This window comes from Mauremys mutica, chromosome 2 (assembly GCF_020497125.1).
Source record: "Mauremys mutica isolate MM-2020 ecotype Southern chromosome 2, ASM2049712v1, whole genome shotgun sequence".
NCBI lineage: Eukaryota > Metazoa > Chordata > Testudines > Geoemydidae > Mauremys > Mauremys mutica.
The window spans coordinates 74,912,772-74,932,912 of record NC_059073.1 but is presented as its reverse complement, the minus strand read 5'-3'; the positions used below and the strand labels follow the sequence as shown (position 1 = coordinate 74,932,912).

Genomic DNA, 20,141 nt, shown 5'->3' with positions numbered 1-20,141 from the left:
CGGGCCGGGCCAGTTTGTTTACCTGCCACATCCACAGGTGCGGCCAATCGCGGCTCCCACTGGCTGCGGTTCTCTGCTCCAGGCCAATGGGGGTTGCAGGAAGCGGCTCGGGCCAAGGGACGTATTGGTCGCCGCTTCCAGCAGCTCCCATTGGCCTGGAGCAGCGAACAGTGGCCAGTGGGAGCCGCGATTGGCCGGACCTGCAGTGGCATCCCAAATTTGGGAAACACTCTGATAGGGCATTGATCCTTAAGCATTTATAATCACTGGACCACTTGAATAGAAGAGAGCCTAAATTTTCTCTCTCTGTACTAGATTTCTATACCAGGAAATTCATTAATAATGCTGGTTAATAAGCATGGCATACCATACCATACTTGGTTATTAGACAGTTCCATACCATACCATGGGTTATTAGACAGTTCCTCATGAGTACTGCACTTTAAACTGTTACTCTAACTTGAAGAGCCTGTTTCCCCATGCAGATAATAAAGCTAGCTATTAACATAAATGCATACATAAAAAATAAAAATATATTATAAATAAAATATTCACATAATTGAAAAATATTGCAACAAAGTAGTAGGAATTATGAGGCATATACAATATTGTTTTGTGGCCCTAGAGGAAAAAGGTCTCTCATTTTTAAGCATATGAACACTCAGACCTTAGAGACATATTTGCTAATAGAATTTTTTTTCCCATGCCATCCTACAACCACCTATTATCCTTTATAGATGTTAAAATGAAATCTTATAAATAAAATCAGGAGATCCTTTAAAAAAATTGAAATTGATCACTCTCTAGCTGGTATGGAGAAATGTGCCTCAGTCTCTAAATGTATTTAATTATAATCAGTCTGTGGTGGTAATTTAGATTTGGATTATTTTAATTTAATTCTTTTTCTTTATAAGAAAATATTTATTTTTGTATTTTTTACAGAAAAGCACCAACTGTGATATTATACCACAAATTGAAGATTGTTTTTGACTGTGTGAAATCTTACACAAAATGTATACTGTTCTGAAAGATTATGAATATAAAATTGTATACTAAATAATCCTTTAAAATGAAGTTAAATGGAAGCACATGGCCAACTCACCTCTGACCAACAAATTGGTCAATTTCTTCTCTCTTCGGTTTACTCATTTTGAAATTGTTAAAGCTTTTGGAGTTGCAACAATTTGGTTGGTTGAACAAATTGTAACTTACTTGGTTGCAGATACACATAAATTGTCAGTTTGGCACTGAATTACTTTCCACCTCAAAGCAATATCACTCCACCAGCTCAGCTCAATCAGGATTATTAACTAGCATGTTCCTTTAGCATCATCAGCAAGGTATAACCATCCTGCAATGTCCCGCACCTAATGCCCAAACTACACTGACCTATGAAAAAGTTTGGGAGTCTGAGATGTCTACTTAACCTAATCCGGTACAAAAACACCAAAACATCATAGACTTAAGCACAGAATGTATTAAGTTACCATCTCATGCTGCTGATGTAATACACATTTTGTCAGCACCAATGGAAAACACCTCTTCAGTTCCTCTGTTATTTTAGGCCACTCCTTTTGAAAGCAATGTTTTTGATACTACCATTGGATCTAAAATCCCTGCTCACTGCCACTACTTCCACTGGGCATATCTCCACTAATCCTTTCCCTACTAGAGATAATATATCAGAAGCAAAGGGGAATTAAAAACATTTCCCTTTCTTCTCCTGAAATCTGGGCATCACAGGCCCTGCCCTCTCATTAATGCCAATCATTATGTGAGTGAGTGAGGAGTTAAAGCCCCTTGTCACAGGGTGAAAATGGCCCTTTAAGAGGAAGCAGGGCCAGTGCACCTGTGATTCATCAGCTTACTCCCACTGGCCGGGAGAGAGTTAGGGACCCAGGAAGTCAGAGCTGGGTCAATCAGGAAAAGGCAGGCGAAAGCTCCCAGAAACTGGGGAAGGTCCTAAAAGGAACTCAAGGATGAGCTGGGGGAAGGCTTAAGGCAGGCAGACAGCAAGAGGAGGTTGCTGGGTGACTTCCCCAAGCCAGGGCCATAGGGCTAAAGGCAGGAGAGAGGCGAAGGGGCTTACCTGCTGACATTTCCATGGCAGAGACCAGAACCTAGGAGAATAGTGAGAGGGCGGGCCCAGGGGGGAGGGTGTGAGGGGTACTTTAAGGAGGCTGGGAAGGGAGGTGGTTCTCACTGGGAAGAGCAGGGTTGCTACACAGCTGGAAGAGCTGGGGTGGCTGTCCTGGTAGAGGGACAGGAGAAGAACAATGAAGAGTGCAGGTATGGTGGGAGACACAGGAGTGTGGTATGTGGTGCATTGAGGAATTAGATGTCCTGGGATTTAAAGGACGATATACACTGGAGGTGAGAAATGAATTGTGTTGGGGCTTATGTTTTACACTATTTGCGCAATGTTTGGTTTAAAAAAAAAGAAAAGAAAAGAAAAGAAACAGCTCCAAGGATGCATATTACTGAGGCAAAAGAGCTTGATATGAAATTACTGGGGTCTTTGAAGGGGGAAAACTGATGCAGTCACACTTTTCATGCCATGGCCTGTGCAAGGATGGTGTTCTAGCAGGGTATCCCATAACACGCCTGCTCAGTTCATGTGCTGCTGTTACATATTTTACTTAGATTGAAATTATGCCATTTTTTCTTCATTTTATTGTAGGAATTATTATTTGAGTTCTATTTTATTATTTGTATGTATTTATGGGAATAAATTCATCAGCCAAGACTAGACTATTTAGTTTTTAAGCTATTTAGTGACTATCTGTTTATGTTTGTGTATCACACAATGGGGCTTGGGCTTCTAGGTGCTACCACAATACTGCTAATAACAATTCATAATGTTTTGTGCCTAGGCAGTCTAAAATTTCTCTTTTTGTACCATTGCACTCTAACAAGGTTCCTTTTACCTCCTTCTTTCCCCTAAAGAGAACCCCAGAATAAGATACTGGAATTAAGAAGCGAGGTGTGACTGGCAAATGTTTATCTACGTGCAGCAATAACTATGGAACTGTTGAGATTATTTCTGCCATCATTGCTACAATTTCTGCTCTTTGCAACTACTAAAGAAGCTGTTCAGTCAGCAGAGAGGATCATCTTCTGAACAACCAACTAGAGGAACTATTTTATACGAAATTCAATAATAGCTAGGTACTATAAGTCTCTGATTCTTTTAGATATAAAATAGGTTTGGTTTCTCCTAAAATAATCTTCAACACAGCTAATTGAACAAAAAACAAAAACAAAAAAGCAAGCAGATTTTTGATTAAGGATTAAATTTTAGGATACAGGAAATAAGAGGTAGGGGCAATTTCTGAGCAGGTTTTAATCACAGTTTAGAAAACAGTGCTGACTATGGTTCATCTAAGACTACTTTTGCAGAAAAGCTACATCCAGTGCCAGTTCCACTGGGCCTGCTGCAGATACCTGTTTTCAGCAGGTAATTTTCTTAGGCCACGTTTACACTTACCGGGACGGTCGACGCGGCGAGTTCAACTGCTCGGAGTTCGAACTATCGTGTCTGATCTAGACGCGATAGTTCGAACCCCGGAAGCGCTAGTTCGAACTCCGGTACTCCACCGCGGCAGGAGGAGTTGCCGGAGTCGACCTTCGAGCCGCGGAGTTCGCTTCCGCGGCGTCTGGACGGGTAAGTAAGTCGAACTAGGGTAGTTCGAATTCAGCTACGTTATTCACGTAGCTGAATTCGCGTACCCTAGTTCGACCCCCGAGCTTAGTGTAGACCAGGGCTTAGTACAGGCAAAACTTGGATATTTTTAGAAGATTCTGCATTTGGGTCTGAATGATCTTTCCCTCCTGCCCACTTTCTCTTAGAGATAGTTAAATAATGGAAACTTTATTTGGAAAAAAAAGCTAAAATTTTCAGTCAGTTATTCAACCAGCTCTGCTCCCTACAAAGCATGAATTGAACTGGGGACTGTATTATCCTTGGGGTGGAATTTCTTCAGGGCCAGTGTTGGAATGATATGTCCCCTGCAACCTTACCTATTCCTTCCCATCCTGTCTTCTCTCCCCATATGGCTCCCTGGACACATGAAGAGAACCCTGCAGAATCCAAGCAAAGATCAAATGTTGCCTTAAAACTGGCCACTTTCTTTCATTTGGAAGGAGGTGATTTTTGCATGGAGGAGCCCCTCCACACACACATCTTGGTGGTTTGATCTAGTCCTTCTGTGTTTAATTTGTTTGGTATTGGACTAGCAAATATTTTGACTTTTTCACTGTTATCACATTCTCAGATTCCCCATGTTTCAAAAATTTGAGCACTTCCAGGATTTTTCCTTATTTTGGCTACTTCTGATGGAAAAAATGATAACATGAAATGGTAGAGCATGGAAGTAAATGTAGACTGATAATAGTGCCCACTCGCAAATGAGCATTCTGTATATGTGTGTGCTGCTTATGCTGTGCAGACATGTTACTGCACTGGGTTTTGGGGAGCTCACTCACCAAAGACATGAGATTTAGCTCCCCTCTTTCTCCAGAAGAGAGTGGCTGTTGTATTAATTTAGATGGAATATAAGGGTCAAAGAGTCAAACATGTTAATGTGACTAAGAAACTGTCCAACATTAAGCAGTTTTAAAGAAGGTTTGGTATACAGAGACCTCAGCCTGCTTAGTACCATGGCAAACATACCATTAAAAATCTTTTAGCCTTTTATTAAAGATTAGATAATACCAAGACATCTCTCAGGATTAGGATGAAGGTGGTCCAGGATCCCAGGAGACATTGGGAGTGGCAGCCAGGATGCTGAAAGTTGCTCTTTCCCCTTCTCTTGCCTTTCACTCAGCCACTGTGGCACTAGCCAGTTTTCCTTCCCTTGTTTTTTTTTTAAAGACCCCCCTAAAGGTAGTCATGGGTGGATAACCCATCCATTCATTATTTTGTTCATCAGTTAGACCCAGTTTCCAACACACCAATTTTAGTTCACTGATTTCTGATCTCACAATGTTCTTGTTTAACATAGTCTTTGAATTATATCAGTAGGCAATCTTTTCTCTCTGTTTTGAACTTCCCATCAACATCTGTTGTTACAGGTTGTTACATTTTGTGAACTTTCACTCACTTTTAACAGTTGAATTCACAGTTAGGGTAAATTTGTAGGCCCAGTTACCACTACATGGCCCAATAATTTAAATTTAAATAAAGTAACTATTGAGTGAATTATTTTTATTGAGTGCTGTCATTAATATTAAATATTACCCATTTTTTGCACACAAGTATATTAATTTTCTTTAAATTATTTGCAGATGATTAAAAATTGAGATAATAAACATGACAAAATTGTAATTCATTATAAACAAACACAAACCAAATAACATTTGAGTTTTGTGATGCTCTTACCCACAGTCAGTTTTAAAATTTCACTTTCTTTGTCTCCGGCTTCCCCCTGGTCTTATACTCACATTTTTTCTCATTGTAGCTGCCTACAACCCCAGTCTCAATCACTCCTTTCCCCCTTCTGGTGGCAATTCCCTTATAAACTGGAGTTTAAGGATCTGCACCACTCTTATTATTCTATTTTCTCTGCCTCACAACAGTCTGCTCCAAATGACTAGCTTATCACTCTTGGAATCCTCAGGCCCTCAAGAAAGAGTATCATCAACTTTTAAAGAAGCCGAAAAGACTTTTCCTTTATTGTTCTCAGGAGCCCATAAAGAGTTCCTGAGAAAAGAGAGCAAGAATGAAGAGGCCATTACTAAAATAACAATAGGTTCTTCCCTTGTTTCTCTCTTTTTAATGTACTCCTTCATTGCTGATCCTCCACTTACAAACACTGTGCTTCAGGCATTCTATTAATTCAACTGAAATACATTCAAGAGCACAGAGGGTGCTTTCCAACTGTGTCTAGAATCTTTGGCAGCAGTCACGTATCTAAGTATTTCTCATGAATGAAGTGCGTGATTTTGCACCTGGAAGGCAGGGTGAAATTTGAAATAAAAATAAGCACTTTGACAGTTAGAATAACTTTGTAGCCGAACAAATGATGACACTCCGTTCTTTATTTCCACAGTAATCTCATAGAATGCTTTTTTATTCCAGTTTGATGCTCAAGCAACTTATCTTTTCAGTTAGTCCTTTTCAGCCTAATTCTCCCTCCTTTTAATGTTTCTATCAGCTAGAAATTCTTTAGTCTAGTAAATGGCAACCTGTATGTTTATATCCTTACATGTTTTATTAATATTCTCTTGTCTATTTATTATTCCACTCCTATTTATAGGACCATTGAAGACATTTCTTTTCATATTTTATGGTTTGCTTTAGTTGCTATTGAGAAATACTAAAGTGAATACTAAAGAGAATACTTTTATATATATATATATATACTTTTTTTTCTGCTCTATACATTTGTGTAGTTGAAACTCCTGACAGAACAAGGAGTAATGGTCTCAAGTTGCAGAGGGGGAGGTTTAGGTTGGACATTAGGAAAAACTTTTTCACTAGTCGGGTGGTGAAGCACTGGAATGGGTTCCCTAGGGAGGTGGTGGAATCTCCTTCCTTAGAGGTTTTTAAGGTCAGGCTTCACAAAACCCTGGCTGGGATGATTTAGTTGGGTTTGATCCTGCTTTGAGCAGGGGGTTGGACTAGATGACCTCCTGAGGTCCCTTCCAACCCTGAGATTCTATGATTCTATGATTCATTTCTCAGCCTCCAGGATGGCAGTGACTGTGCTGGTTCTGCTGTCTTCCTCCAAAGATACTCATGAAATTGCACTTTCCAGGCTGAACATTTCACTAGATTTTAATAAAAGCATAGAAATCAGAGATTGTAGAAGCACATTAAATAATTCAAGGAATGTAGTAGACAGGGATGGCTCCAGGCACCAGCTGACCAAGCACGTGCTTGGGGTGGCACCTTGGGGCAGGGCGGCGCTCGGGGTTTTTTTGTTTTTTTCTGTTCCTTGGGGCAGCGCTGGAGGGTTTTTTTTGTTTCTGCAGCCCAGCGCTCAGGGGGATGGGGCTTCGGGCGGGGCGGTGCTTGGGCGGCACGGGGCGCTCGGAGGGGTGGGGGCTTGGCGCAGCGCTGCGGGGGCGGGGGCTTGGCGCGGCACTCAGGGGGGCGGGCGCTTGGTGCAGTGCTTGGAGGGGGGGCGGGGGCTTAGAGCAGCATGGCACTCGGAGAGGGCGGGGGCTTAGAGCGGCACAGCTCCTGGGGGGCGGGGGCTTGGTGCAGTGCTCAGAGGAGGGGCGAGGGCTTAGAGCAGCGCGGTGCTCGGAGGGAGGGCGGGGGCTTGGCGCAGCGCAGCGCTCTGAGGGGGCGGGGCTTCAGTGGCACGGCGCTCACAGGGGGGTAGAGCAGGGAGGCACTCTTCTTTTTTGCTTGGGGCGGCAAAAAAGTTAGAGCCAGCCCTGGTAGTAGATTCTCTATCACTTAAAGTCTTTAAAATCAAGATATGCTTTAGCTCAACCACAAATTACTGTGCTTGCTGACGGAATTACTGGATGAAGCTCTATCCAATCCCTGTGTTCTACAGAAGGGCTGACTAGATCATAATGGTCCCTTCTGGCCTTAAAATCTTGAATCTGTTAATTTATTCATCTCCCTACCAGTGCCAGATTTATTTTCTTCCAGGTCATTATCACTTTCACAGCATCCTGTATTGAATATCTTGACCATCTATCAGCCAGCCAACATATGGATTTATCACATCATATAACAGCCTGCTGAATCCAGAACTGTCTTGTTTTGCCCATGGTTCTGCATTGATATTTTGCAAGGTTGTGGACAGCCTTTGACTGAATGGGCAGCATCCCCACGCTACAGTTGAAACAGTACAAACATTGAGTTAAAGGTCAGGCTTACCCAGGGGTTTGCTTTTATTGTTAACTTGACTGACAACAAAATATAAAACCTCAGTTTAAGCTTTCTTTGGAGGTATGCTGTTCCTAGGCTTTCACCCTTCAGGCCCTGCTGTCCTTGACCTTATTCCTGTTCTTCAGAAAGAATATCAAAAGCTTTGGGGGGACAGATAGCTCAGTGGTTTGAGCATTGGCCTGTTAAACCCAGCATTGTGAGTTCAATCCTTGAGGGGGCCACTTAGGGATCTGGGACAAAAATTGGTCCTGCTATTGTAAGGCAGGGGACTGGACTCAATGACCTTTCAAGGTCCCTTCCAGCTCTAGGAGATTGGTATATCTCCAATTATTTATTATGATATATCCTCTAAGTTGGAGCTAATATGACTTGTCTGATCTGCCAAGTCAGCAGAATTAACTCTTCGTTCTAGACAGGATCTGAGAACCATACAAGCTGTCAAACTTGGCTACGCATGGACAGCCACTGTCACAGAGCTCTAGTGAAGGCTTTGGAAGCTTGATCAAAATATATAGGTATTCATCACTAGATGGCACTGTAGAGGATTTTTATTGTATTGTATTAACAGTTTTCACTGCTTGTGTTCTATTCAAACCAAATAATTTAATTTTTTTTCTCTCAGCAGAATCAAAATAATAGATCTACTAAATGGCATGAATATTGGTGTTATCAGCCAAACTGTACAAATGAAGTCCCTCCTGCCATGCATGCCTCTGTGATAGGGTATAGCAGATCCTCTGAGGCCCCCTGCTGGAGGCATCATGGCCCTGCCTCACCCCGCCTCAGAAAAGGACAGTGGACAGAGTCCTCCACACTGCCTAGAATGGCTGGGTGGGACGCAGCCAATCAGTGCTCAGCAGGTCAGTATAAGAAGAGCTGCAGGGCCAGAGTAAGTTCAGTTCCTTGCTAGAGCTGGAGGAGAGTGGATGGTGTGCCTAGCTGGCTGAGGGAGCTGGAGGATTTTGGACAGGGCAGTACTGCCAGAAGCTAGGGAGAGCAAGAAAGAGCCCTGAGCTGGACAAGACCTAGAGGTAAGAATGAAGATGGTGTGGGGCTGTGGGGAAGTGGCCCAGGGAATTGTAGCAGTGACAGTTTATTTAAAGAGACATGGTGGATGGTTGCTATATTTAGGGTCCCTAGGCTGGGACTGGTGTAGAGGGAGGATCTGGTTCCCTCGTACCAGCCATTGGGAAAGTGGCCTGGACTTTGATACACCCCAGAAGGGGAACTGAACTCCTTTAGTGGCTCAGCTGAAGAGGTCAAGAGTCTCCAGCAAGGGAGCCCTAGGGCACATGGCCCCACACCAAGGGCAGGACTGCTTGAAGAGCAGGGACAAATTAAAAGAGCCCAGAAGGGGCTGAGAGACAGTTCAAAGCAGGATACTGAGAGAGGCCCTGCTGGACTGATTGAGGAGCAAGCCAGAGATAATTCTGCAGATTGAATGACTGTACAGAGGGTCCTGCAATAGGCCCCTGTTATATCCTGGAAGGGGGTTGGTTTTTATCTCCTATACAAACTGTGACTCTCGACCGGAGGACTGAGTCGCTGAAGATGCACCACAAACTGAGAGAGTGCAGGCACGTGCACTGAGACAGGGGCGTTCACAAGAGGTGAGTGCACCAGTTTAGCTTTAAAATACCTTTCTTATAAAAATTGTGTTGTATCCTGATTTGGCTTCTGAGAATTATAAAATAATCCAAATTAGAGCATAATGGACTAATGGTCTGATCCAGTTTAGCAAACCTGTTGTAAAACTTCTTCTTCTTATGCATTCTTTGTCCCCCCAACCCCGTTTCATCACTTCTTCTTTCTGAAATTACAGGAGAAATCAGGATTCCTTATTCTGAGGCTGGTTGTCTTGCCATCCTGCCTCAGCCAAACATATTGAAAGCCAAACTGATTTAACTGTTCCTGTATATATTCCATTGTTTAAATAGTGACTTCTTCCCCACATTCCTAAAGTATAGCTGACTCTAGTCTCCTTAAAAGAATATAGCTATATTCTTTTAAGAACTTACATAATTTATCATGATCTGACTACTGATAACTGGAAATACACTGTAATGGCTACTTAGAGATGCAAATATATAGTTCTGTGATTGATGGTCAGAATAGCTTGCTGAATTTAAGAAGCCAAGTTTGCATATTCAGTTCAACTCTGAGCCAAATATATCTCTGACATAGGCCCACTGAAATCAATGGAGTTTCATAAGGGATTAGTTTAGTCCAATACCTTTTTCATCATTCATAGGCAGCTAAAAAAGTATGTAGGGAATAAGGATTTGAAGGACTAACTTTACTGCTCAGAATAAAATGCTTATATATTGGATATATCTGCCAATTCATTTTGTTCCTAGCATCTGTTCTACAAATTCTTGTTTTGCAGTGTCAGAACTGAGAGCCTGCAGCTGTACCTGCCGAGTTGTCAGGCAGCCAATGAGTGCAGATGGGCCACAGCAGAATGATCTGGTTGGCTAAGATAGTTCAGGTGGCTTGGTCTTAAACCCAGCAGCAACAGAGGATCAGTGGCTGCACAAAGTACACACCTGTAGAGTCTGCTTCACTCCAAACCCTGCTCCACCTTAGACCCTGCCCTGCATCTGGTCTTGTTCCGATCCAACCCTGTTCCAGCCTTGTTTCCGCTTCTGCTGTCACTGGCTTCCAGTAATCTGGTTCTGACCTTTGGCTCCAATTCCTGGCTCTGACTCTTCCTTAACCTTGGGCTTTGGCATTTGGACTCCAACAACTAGACCTGACTCCTGACATGTGGTCTGGTTAGCTCTTTAAGGAGACTTGGGCCCAGCCTGTGACAGATCAACTATGCTCCTAGCTGATCCTGATCAGCTAGGAATCCAATGACTCTGGTCAGTCATTAGACTAAGCTGGCAAGAGGTCATGGGAGACCCACAAAAGGGTCTTGTGCCGCTCTTGGGCTGAGCTCTTTCAGCTGGGTCTCTCGCCTTGTGGTCTTCAAATACCTCTCTCAGCATTGGTGGCCACTGATCCTTCTGCGGGATCTCCAAGAGATACCAGCTGCTCAAGATCCCAGATCTAGCCTCCTGCAGATGGGAGCAAACTGGGATGGTATCAAAACCACAATTGGGGGTTGTCTGGGATCTTTGTGCTCCCTCTGATTAAGAAAGGATAATGGAGCCAAAACACACTGAAGCCTTTCTTGGCTGTGCAATCTTCACCCTCTCAAGTCAGATTTTGGAGGATTGTAAGAGTTCCAGATCCCATTTCTGGAGGTGGCTAAACAGCAAAAGCAGACCCAGGCAGTCTGTGTGCAACTCCTAGCAGCCCAGCAGAAGGCACAGTTAGATCTATGATTGACAGTGCTTGACGCACAGCAATGTTACCTTCTGGAGATCTTGCAGAAGGGTCAGGGGGAGAGAGAGGGATTTGAGGACCAAAAGGCCAGAGCCCCAGCTAAGAGAGTTGAGGCTGGAAGGGGTGGAAGGACCCTTCTGTAGATATCCCAGATGTCTCTTCTGTAGATATCCCAGATATCCCTTCTGATTAGGGCTGTCTGATCCCTAGCTGATCAGGATCAGCTGGGAGGATAGCTGATAGTCCCAGATGAGGCTTGGTCTAACTGCCCTGAAACAGCCAACCTCCTGTTATAGTTGGATATTTTATGACTAAAGACACATTTTCTCATCATTCTTCCCATTTCCCTTCTACTCCTGTTAACACAACCCTGTTTAGAAAAACATAAATGTTCCTATAGGGTTGAAAGGGGCGACTTTGGCATTTTTAGATGCCAAGTAATTTCCTATTTAAATTACTAAAAACATTTAGTTTAGAGAAACAAATTGTAGGCTAACTCTTACTAATTGTTTCTCTTCCTGCCAATTCAGAAGCATGACTCCCATCATTTAGTCACAAGGGTTCTTCTACATACCTTATGGGACTCTGTACTCAAGAAAAAAGGAAAATAATCACAATGATTATTTGTTTCTTTTTTAAATAAAATAAACCCACAAATAACAGTTACTTCTGTCAAAATGTCTTTGCATGCATTTCTGTGGAGAGCTTTTAACAGAGATTATATCCTTGCAAATGAATCTGCCTTTGATGGGTCACTCTTCCCTTTGTAAATTAAGATCAAAGTCTATTCTGTCATAAAATTATTGTGAATTCAGTTTTAGTATGTTATTAGATACATTATTTTGCCAAATATAAAGAATTTTAGGTAAGTGCTAGTGAAGCCTGCCAAGTTATTAATAATATCCTGAAGAGTTCATAGAGTGCAAAAATAAACAGTCAACTAAATCCTATGAAATTGAAGAAATTATTTAAATTAGTTATTTAGAAGAAGCCATTTGAGGATCTGTCTTAAGACAGGACAGTTAAGAATATTAAGAATGCTAAATCAAATCAAATTCTACTATTTCCGTTTACCAATGTATAGCCTATGTCTCATCTTCAGGATTACATGATGTAACCATTTCGTGATTAACAGGAAAAACTGGAAATTAAGTTACAAAAGCATTTCAATATTCCAGTAATATTACAAGAAATTTAACACTAATCCCTTGGCAGTGTCTTATCTTCAACTGACCAATCCACATTGAAGTTTTGGGGAGGTTTGCTTGGATTGGTGTCGTTTTGAGTCTTATCTGTTTTTTCTTACCTGTCTGTGGCAGCTTGTTTGTAGAGATGGATAGGATGAGTTGTGGGGGGTAAGAGGGGGAGGAGAGTTTGTGGAGGGTACTCCTTTCAGTCTTTTATACACTTATTTTGATAAAATTATAAGAAACAGCCCTTTTATGCCTGTTTAGAGTCAACTGTCATTAGGTTGCTGTCACCCTTTCATTGGCTCCATGCCTTTGAGGTTGGTTGAGGTGACACTTTCAGCTCCTGAATATGCAGTCTGTTTAATGAATATTCAACATTTTTAATTGCCATTGTTCTTCATTTGGCAGGAAAGATTCAGATACCTTTTAAAGTTAGTTTTAATTTTTTTTATTTGTATTCAGTCCATTTTCTGCAATTTTTTTTAGAGTTTGACAGGAAAAGAAATTATTTTCAAAAAGTCTGAACACTCCCATTCTTTATATGTGTTTAGTTCTCAAAACAGTCCTCTAAAATTATATAACTCATACAAATTCTTTAGCCTAAGTTGTTGACTCTGACAATTTTGGAACAATTTTTTTTTTGTCTTCATGCACTGGGTGGGGATTTGCTTGTGCACAGCCGGTAATTGATTCTATACTTAAATGGCTTCTTGGACTAGTTTAGCAAGATTACCTGGTGGTCCATAGAGCACTTTACCATTTACACAGCATGACATTATGAGCTATGAATTTAGCTAACAGATTTGCAATTATGCATTTCACAGAGGAGTTTGCCAGTACAACATTTTAAAAGAAAACAATAAGTTTAAAACATCTCCAGTTACACATGGTTTTCTCGAAAGCTTTTAAGAATATAAGCAGGCTTTCTTGCTGGAGTGGCGGCGGGGTCTCAGCAGAGCCCAGGTTACTTAGCTTTATTACTCTGATTATGAAAGGAAGGCAGTGTGATGTTATCAGAGTTCTCCCTAGAAGTGTTTACATGGTTTGACTGCTTGATGTTTGCTTGACCTTGGGAGGTAGAAGCAGAATCTTCTAGAATGTCTTTGATTAGTTTTAACACTTTGTAGCATAATTAGCTAAATATGCCCTGTTATATCTCTAAGCATCCTGGCTATAACCTCCTTGCAGGTCTATCTTAATGTTCAGTAAAGATGCAAACAAGTTTGTAACAACTTAAAAAATAAGTTACAATTTTTTTGCATTAGTATTGAGGTCTCTTCCCCAAATTCCCATATAAGAAATTGTGATAGTAAACGAAGCTTTATTACCTTTTGTCTTATTCTCTTTGAAGAGGAGGCATGGAAAAATAAAGCAAATGCTTTTCTTTAGCTGTTCAGGAAGAAAAAAAAAGCTACATATTGAAACACTCATTCCTACTATTGGCTCCCCTCTATTGGGTAAGCGTAGCATTTTGAGTGTAATTTACATGGGTTAGGCAAATACAATACTTATAACAGCAAGCACCTCTGAGTGATGCAATCCAGTGCTGTTGGTATGCAATTGTTCACATGCACTGTGTTCCAGGTCCTCAATCTTGCAATGTATCCTGTGTGCTGGCAGCAGCACCTGCAAGCACCCATGGAAATTCATTGCATTTTATTCTTTCTCCCTTTGCTGCTGTTTACCTCTGAAACTCAGAATTGGGTCAGCCCCCAATCCTGCAATTTGTATCTAACAGGCAGGCTGTTGTGTCTCCACAGAGCCTTATTGAAGCCATGCTGCACATTGCAGAATCAAGGCCTAAAACATTTGAGTTTACTCTGAAAATTAAGAGCAAGTCCCTTGCAATGGGAGGTACTTGAATCAGCTAGGTCTTACCCAGCTGTTCAGCACCTGAAACAAATCTGCTGATGGAGATTCTGCAGGAAGTATGCTGGCCATTTCCTTGCCTCCCTCACAGTAATTGGACAGGACTTCAAATCTCTTTCTCAATCAATCCAGTTCAAGCCCCACCACACGCTTTCTAGTTGTCTTCCCTCTCGCTTCAGTTGTCTGTAAACCATAGTGATCTGTGAGGCCAAAAACCATGAAGAGGATGCCCAGGGGCAACTCCCTCAAAGGTTGAGAACAAGTGTTTTAACAGCTACCAACCCATTGATAGAGAAGTCTGTTGCAGCCCACATGGACAGTCTTCTCCCACAAAACACTCCAGAACTACTCTGGTTCCATAGGGTTTCTGAGTGGGGACCATCAATACAGGGTCTTTGTCCTGACAGAGTTGAGCCTCACTCTGAAATCAAAGCAGGCAATGATTGCGCCATAACAAGTGAATAATTTCAGCATTTTCCCTACTCCATTCCCATCCCAAGCACTACTGTATCCGGCTGTATGTTTAAGTTCAAACTTGAGAATTTCAAGAAAGTGCTCTCAGGTGATGGGAGGCACAGAGGTGTAGGCTATTGCCCCAGCAATGGCATGATTGCTTAGAGGGACAGACAGCTCAGTGCTAGATGAGCAGAGCAAGCAGGAAGAGTGATAGATGCTCAGTAAGATAAAGTGGAGTTAATCCATGGAGGACATTACATTTCTATTCAGAGTGGATACTCTGATTTTCTCTTATATGATCAGTTTAAGTCAGTGGTCCCCAACCTTTTTCATCTGGCGGGCGCCAGATGACGAGCCACGGAGGACTGTGGTGGCGGACGAGCATCTGCCGAAATGCCGCCGACAAGCAGCAACGTGAATAGACGTCACCACCAATAAGCAGCGTCATCCAGAAGCCTCTGGATGACGTTGCTTGTCGGCGGCATTTTGGCGGATGGTCGTCTGCCGGCCAGTACATGGGCGCACTTAGACACTCCGGCGGGTGCCATGGCACCTATGGGCACCGCGTTGGGGACCCCTGGTTTAAGTGATCTGCACCTTTACGACATTCAGCTTGATAAAAGTTATAGTTCCAGTTCCAGATAGTTTTAGTGTCATTCTCGTAGCATTTGGGGCTTGAAACTCTTGTTACTTATAACTGGGTATAGAAATAGAACAAACAACCCCTTCCCCCAAACTCTCACACAACTTGCTTAAATGTCATGTCATCATTTTATCCCAGGGCCAGCTGCTATGTAGTTTCTATCAAATTCTTCTCTACTGTCACTTTGTTTAAATCAGACTAGCAGATGATGTGGGAACCATCTCATAAAGTACACTTAGTCTTCCTTTGTCTGTAGGAATTCTTAAAGATTAAGCCTATAGATCACTATGAACTAACTGCTCTGTAAATGCTGAGTAGAATGATCAATTAATGGTAAAAATCCTGAGGTCTTTGCTCACTTTATTTTACTTGATTCCTTACTTAAACAAAACTCTTATTGAAGTAAAGAGCAGTGTTGGAGTAAGGACTGACTTAAAAAAAGGTGTCAAGAGTTCACAGTTTGCCCTAATAAAGATAAAACTTGCTCAAGCTGCAGGTAGATTTGATAATGGCTTATATGGTAGATTGACTCCTTTACAAACTGCATAACGTTTCAACTCCCCTTGAAATCACTGGGAGACTTGCTTCAGTAAAGACTACAGGACTTGGCTTTCCGAGTAAAAGGCACTTTTGAAAAGAAGTGTTTAAGGGGTCTAATTCCCAATCCCTAAAATACTTAGGGCTGATCTACACTAGGAATTTACATTGGTATAGCTATATCCCTCAGGGATGTGACAAATACATATCTCTGAGAGATGTAGCTATACCAACATAGCTCCTGCTCTAGACAATGCTAGGTAGATGGAAGAATTTTTCCTTTGACCTTGCTAATGCCTCCTGAGGAGATGGATTACCTATGCCATTGGCGTAGGTAGTGTCTACACTCAAAGCACTACAGCGGCACAGCTGAACCATTGCAGCTGTGCTGCACTAGTGTTTTAATGCTAGACATATCCTTAGTCACTTTAGATTTTTTTTTTACCACAGTCTAAGTTCTCACATGCATGTAGTCTGTAAAATGCTGGTATTCTAAGGGTTTCGTAGCTAGACTGGGGCAAATGATTTTTCTGTGAATATTTGCTCAAATAAAAACAAGTTCATGTCATCTGTGTTCACACCTCTTTTCTGTTAACTTTTTGTAAATATTCTGGTGAAATGAGGTTAGCGGTAGCAATGTTTATGGAAAAAAATAATTTTAAGTTATTACAGAATAGTCAGAGTAGGTAAATTCTGAATATTCAGACCCAAGGGTTTTCATTAGGAAAACTGATTCTAACCATTATGTTCACCAAGTCAGGGAACAGCAGCAATCTCATGTCTCACGTCCAACCAAATCTAAAATAACTCACTTTTTGAATTTGGGATATTGAATATCTGTATATTATTCATCAGCAGTTAAACTGAGTAAAGAATTATTTGCAGAGATTATTTTGCCAATTTTGAATAATGAACCAATCCAAGGGAAAGCTGGAAAATGCTAATATATAGTACGAAAACCAAGAGGATAAATTTATCAAGTTCTTTGCTATGGATTATTCCATCAGCTTTATAAACAATAGGGAACACAGCAAATGAATTCAATTACGGTAGAGTGCTGGTTCATGACTGGGCCTCTTAGGAACTATGATAATATAAATAATTATTAAGAATAATAATAATAAACCTGCTGTGAGCTTTATTGAAACTTTATTTGGGTTTTAAAAAGTTAGATTAACTCTTTTCAGTTCATTTTTAGTATTTTTTTATTAGGACAAAGATTTAGGAACAGTTCTAGCACAGAGAATCATGTAGCTTTCATACATAGCTGTGATCAGGAAGTCAAACATAAGTAGGTTATGTAAGCAAGGGCATAAAAACACTAGCAGAAAAATATTCTGGCACACTGCAATAGACTTCCAGAGAACATGAAAAGGTGGAAGTATGCATACCAACAGGCAAACTCTAATCAATTGAGATGAGCTATCATCAGCAGGAGGAAAAAAAAACTTTTTGAAGTGATAATTAAGATGGCCCATAGAAGGTGTGAGGAGAACTTAACATAGGGAAATAGATTCAATTGGTGTAATGACCCAACCATTCCCAGTCTTTGTTTAGGCAACAGTTAATAGTATCTAGTTTGCATATTAATTCAAGTTCAGCAGTTTCTCTTTGGAGTCTGTTTTTGAAGTTTTTTGTTGCAAAATTGCCACCTTCAAGTCTGTCACTGAGTGGTTAGAAAGGTTGAAGTGTTCTCCCACTGGTTTTTGAATGTTATGATTCCTGATGTCAGATTTGTGTCCATTTATTCTTTTGCGTAGAGACTGTCCAGTTTGGCCAATGTACATGGCAGAGGGGCATTGCTGGCACATGATGGCATATATCACGTTGGTAGATGTGCAGGTGTACGAGCCCCTGATGGCGTGTCTGATGTGATTAGGTCCTATGATGGTGTCACTTGAATGGATATGTGGACAGAGCTGGCATCGGGCTTTGTTGCAAGGATAGGTTCCTGGGTTAGTGTTTATGTTGTATGGTGTGTGGTTGCTGGTGAGTATTTGCTTCAGGTTGGGAAGCTGTCTATAAGCAAGGACTGGCCTGTCTCCCAAGATCTGAGAGGGAGGGATCATCTTTAAGGATAGGTTGTAAATCTTTGATGATGGGCTGGAGAGGTTTTAGTTGGGGGCTGTAGGTGACGGCTAGTGGCGTTCTGTTGTTTTCTTTGTTGGGCCTGTCCTGTAGTAGGTGGCTTCTGGGTACTCTTCTGGCTCTGTCAATCTGTTTTTTCACTTCAGCAGGTGGGTATTGTAGTTTTAAGAATGCTTGATAGAGATCTTGTAGGTGCTTGTCTCTGTCTGAGGGATTGGAGCAAATACGGTTGTATGTTAGAGCTTGGCTGTAGACAATGGATCGTGTGGTGTCTCTGGGATGGAAGCTGGAGGCATGTAAGTAAGTATAGCGGTCAGTGGGTTTCCGGTATAGGGTGGTATTTATGTGACCATCGTTTATTAGCACAGTAGTGTCTAGGAAATGGACCGCTTGTGTGGATTGGTCTAAGCTGAGGTTGATGGTGGGATGGAAATTGCTAAAGTCATGGTGGAATTCCTCGAGGGCTGCTTTTCCATGAGTCCAGATGATGAAGATGTCATCAATGTAGCGCAAGTAGAGTAGGGGCGTTAGGGAACGAGAGTTAAGGAAGCGTTGTTCTAAGTCAGCCATAAAGATGTTGGCATACTAAGGGGCCATGCGGGTACCCATAGCAGTGCCACTGACTTGAAGATATATATTGTCCCCAAATGTGAAATAGTTGTGGGTGAGGACAAAATCAGAGTTCAGCCACCAGGTTAGCTGTGATATTATTGGGGATACTGTTCCTGATGGCTTGTAGTCCATCTTTGTGTGGAATGTTAGTGTAGAGGGCTTCCACATCCATAGTGGCCAGAATGGTGTTTTCTGGAAGATCACTGATGGATTGTAGTTTCCTCAGGAAGTCAGTGGTGTCTCGAAGATAGCTGGGAGTGCTGGTAGCATAGGGCCTGAGGAGAGAGTCCACATAGCCAGACAATCCTGCTGTTAAAGTACCAATGCTTGAGATGATGGGGCGTCCAGGATTTCCAGGTTTATGGATCTTGGGTAGCAAATAGAATACACCTGGTTGGGGTTCTAGGCATGTGTCTGTATAGATCTGTTCCTGTGCTTTCTCAGGGAGTTTTTTGAGCAGATGGTGTAGTTTCTTTTGGTAATCATCAGTGGGATCAGAGGGTAATGGCTTGTAGAATGTGGAGTTAGAGAGCTGCCTGGCAGCCTCTTGTTCATATTCTGACCTATTCATGATGACGACAGCCTCCCAACCTGAAGCAAATACTCACCAGCAACCGCACACCATACAACATAAACACTAACCCAGGAACCTATCCTTGCAACAAAGCCCGATGCCAGCTCTGTCCACATATCCATTCAAGTGACACCATCATAGGACCTAATCACATCAGACACGCCATCAGGGGCTCGTACACCTGCACATCTACCAACGTGATATATGCCATCATGTGCCAGCAATGCCCCTCTGCCATGTACATTGGCCAAACCGGACAGTCTCTACGCAAAAGAATAAATGGACACAAATCTGACATCAGGAATCATAACATTCAAAAACCAGTGGGAGAACACTTCAACCTTTCTAACCACTCAGTGACAGACTTGAAGGTGGCAATTTTGCAACAAAAAAACTTCAAAAACAGACTCCAAAGAGAAACTGCTGAACTTGAATTAATATGCAAACTAGATACTATTAACTGTTGCCTAAACAAAGACTGGGAATGGTTGGGTCATTACACCAATTGAATCTATTTCTCTATGTTAAGTCCTCACACCTTCTATGGGCCAGGGCCGCCCAGAGGATTCAGGGGGCCCAGGGTCTTCGGCAGCGGGGGGCCCTTCTGTTCCGGGACCCGCCGCCAAAGTGCCCCAAGACCCGCGGCGGGGGCCCCCCCGCCGCCGAATTACCGCCGAAGCGGGACCCGGTCTTCGGCGGTAATTCAGAGGGGGGGGGTCCCCGCCGCGGGTCTTCGGGGCACTTCGGCGGCGGGTCCCGGAACGGAAGGGGCCCCCCGCCGCCGAAGACCGGGCTGCGCTTCGGCGGCGGGTCCCGCTTCCCCCCCGCCCCAGCCTCTTACCCCCGGCTCCCTCTCACCCGGAGTCTCAGTGCCTCGCCGGAACAGCTGCAGCGTGCGGCCGGCGGGGCCCGAGATCCGTCCCGCTCAGAGCCCCGTGGTGAGGGGGTGGGGCTGGGAGCTCCACGCCGAGCGGAGGCAGCTGAGCTCAG

General features: G+C 42.6%; 1 long non-coding RNA gene across 2 annotated transcripts in view; it reads left to right on the top strand.

Moving 5' to 3' along the window:
• Positions 1–8,761: 8,761 nt before the first annotated feature.
• The window catches only part of LOC123364594, a 43,567-nt gene continuing 32,187 nt past the window's right edge, over positions 8,762–20,141 (top strand). For both annotated transcript variants that reach the window (XR_006577174.1, XR_006577175.1), the window contains exon 1: positions 8,762–8,883. This is a non-coding gene — a long non-coding RNA (uncharacterized LOC123364594). The remainder of the gene's footprint in view (positions 8,884–20,141) is intronic.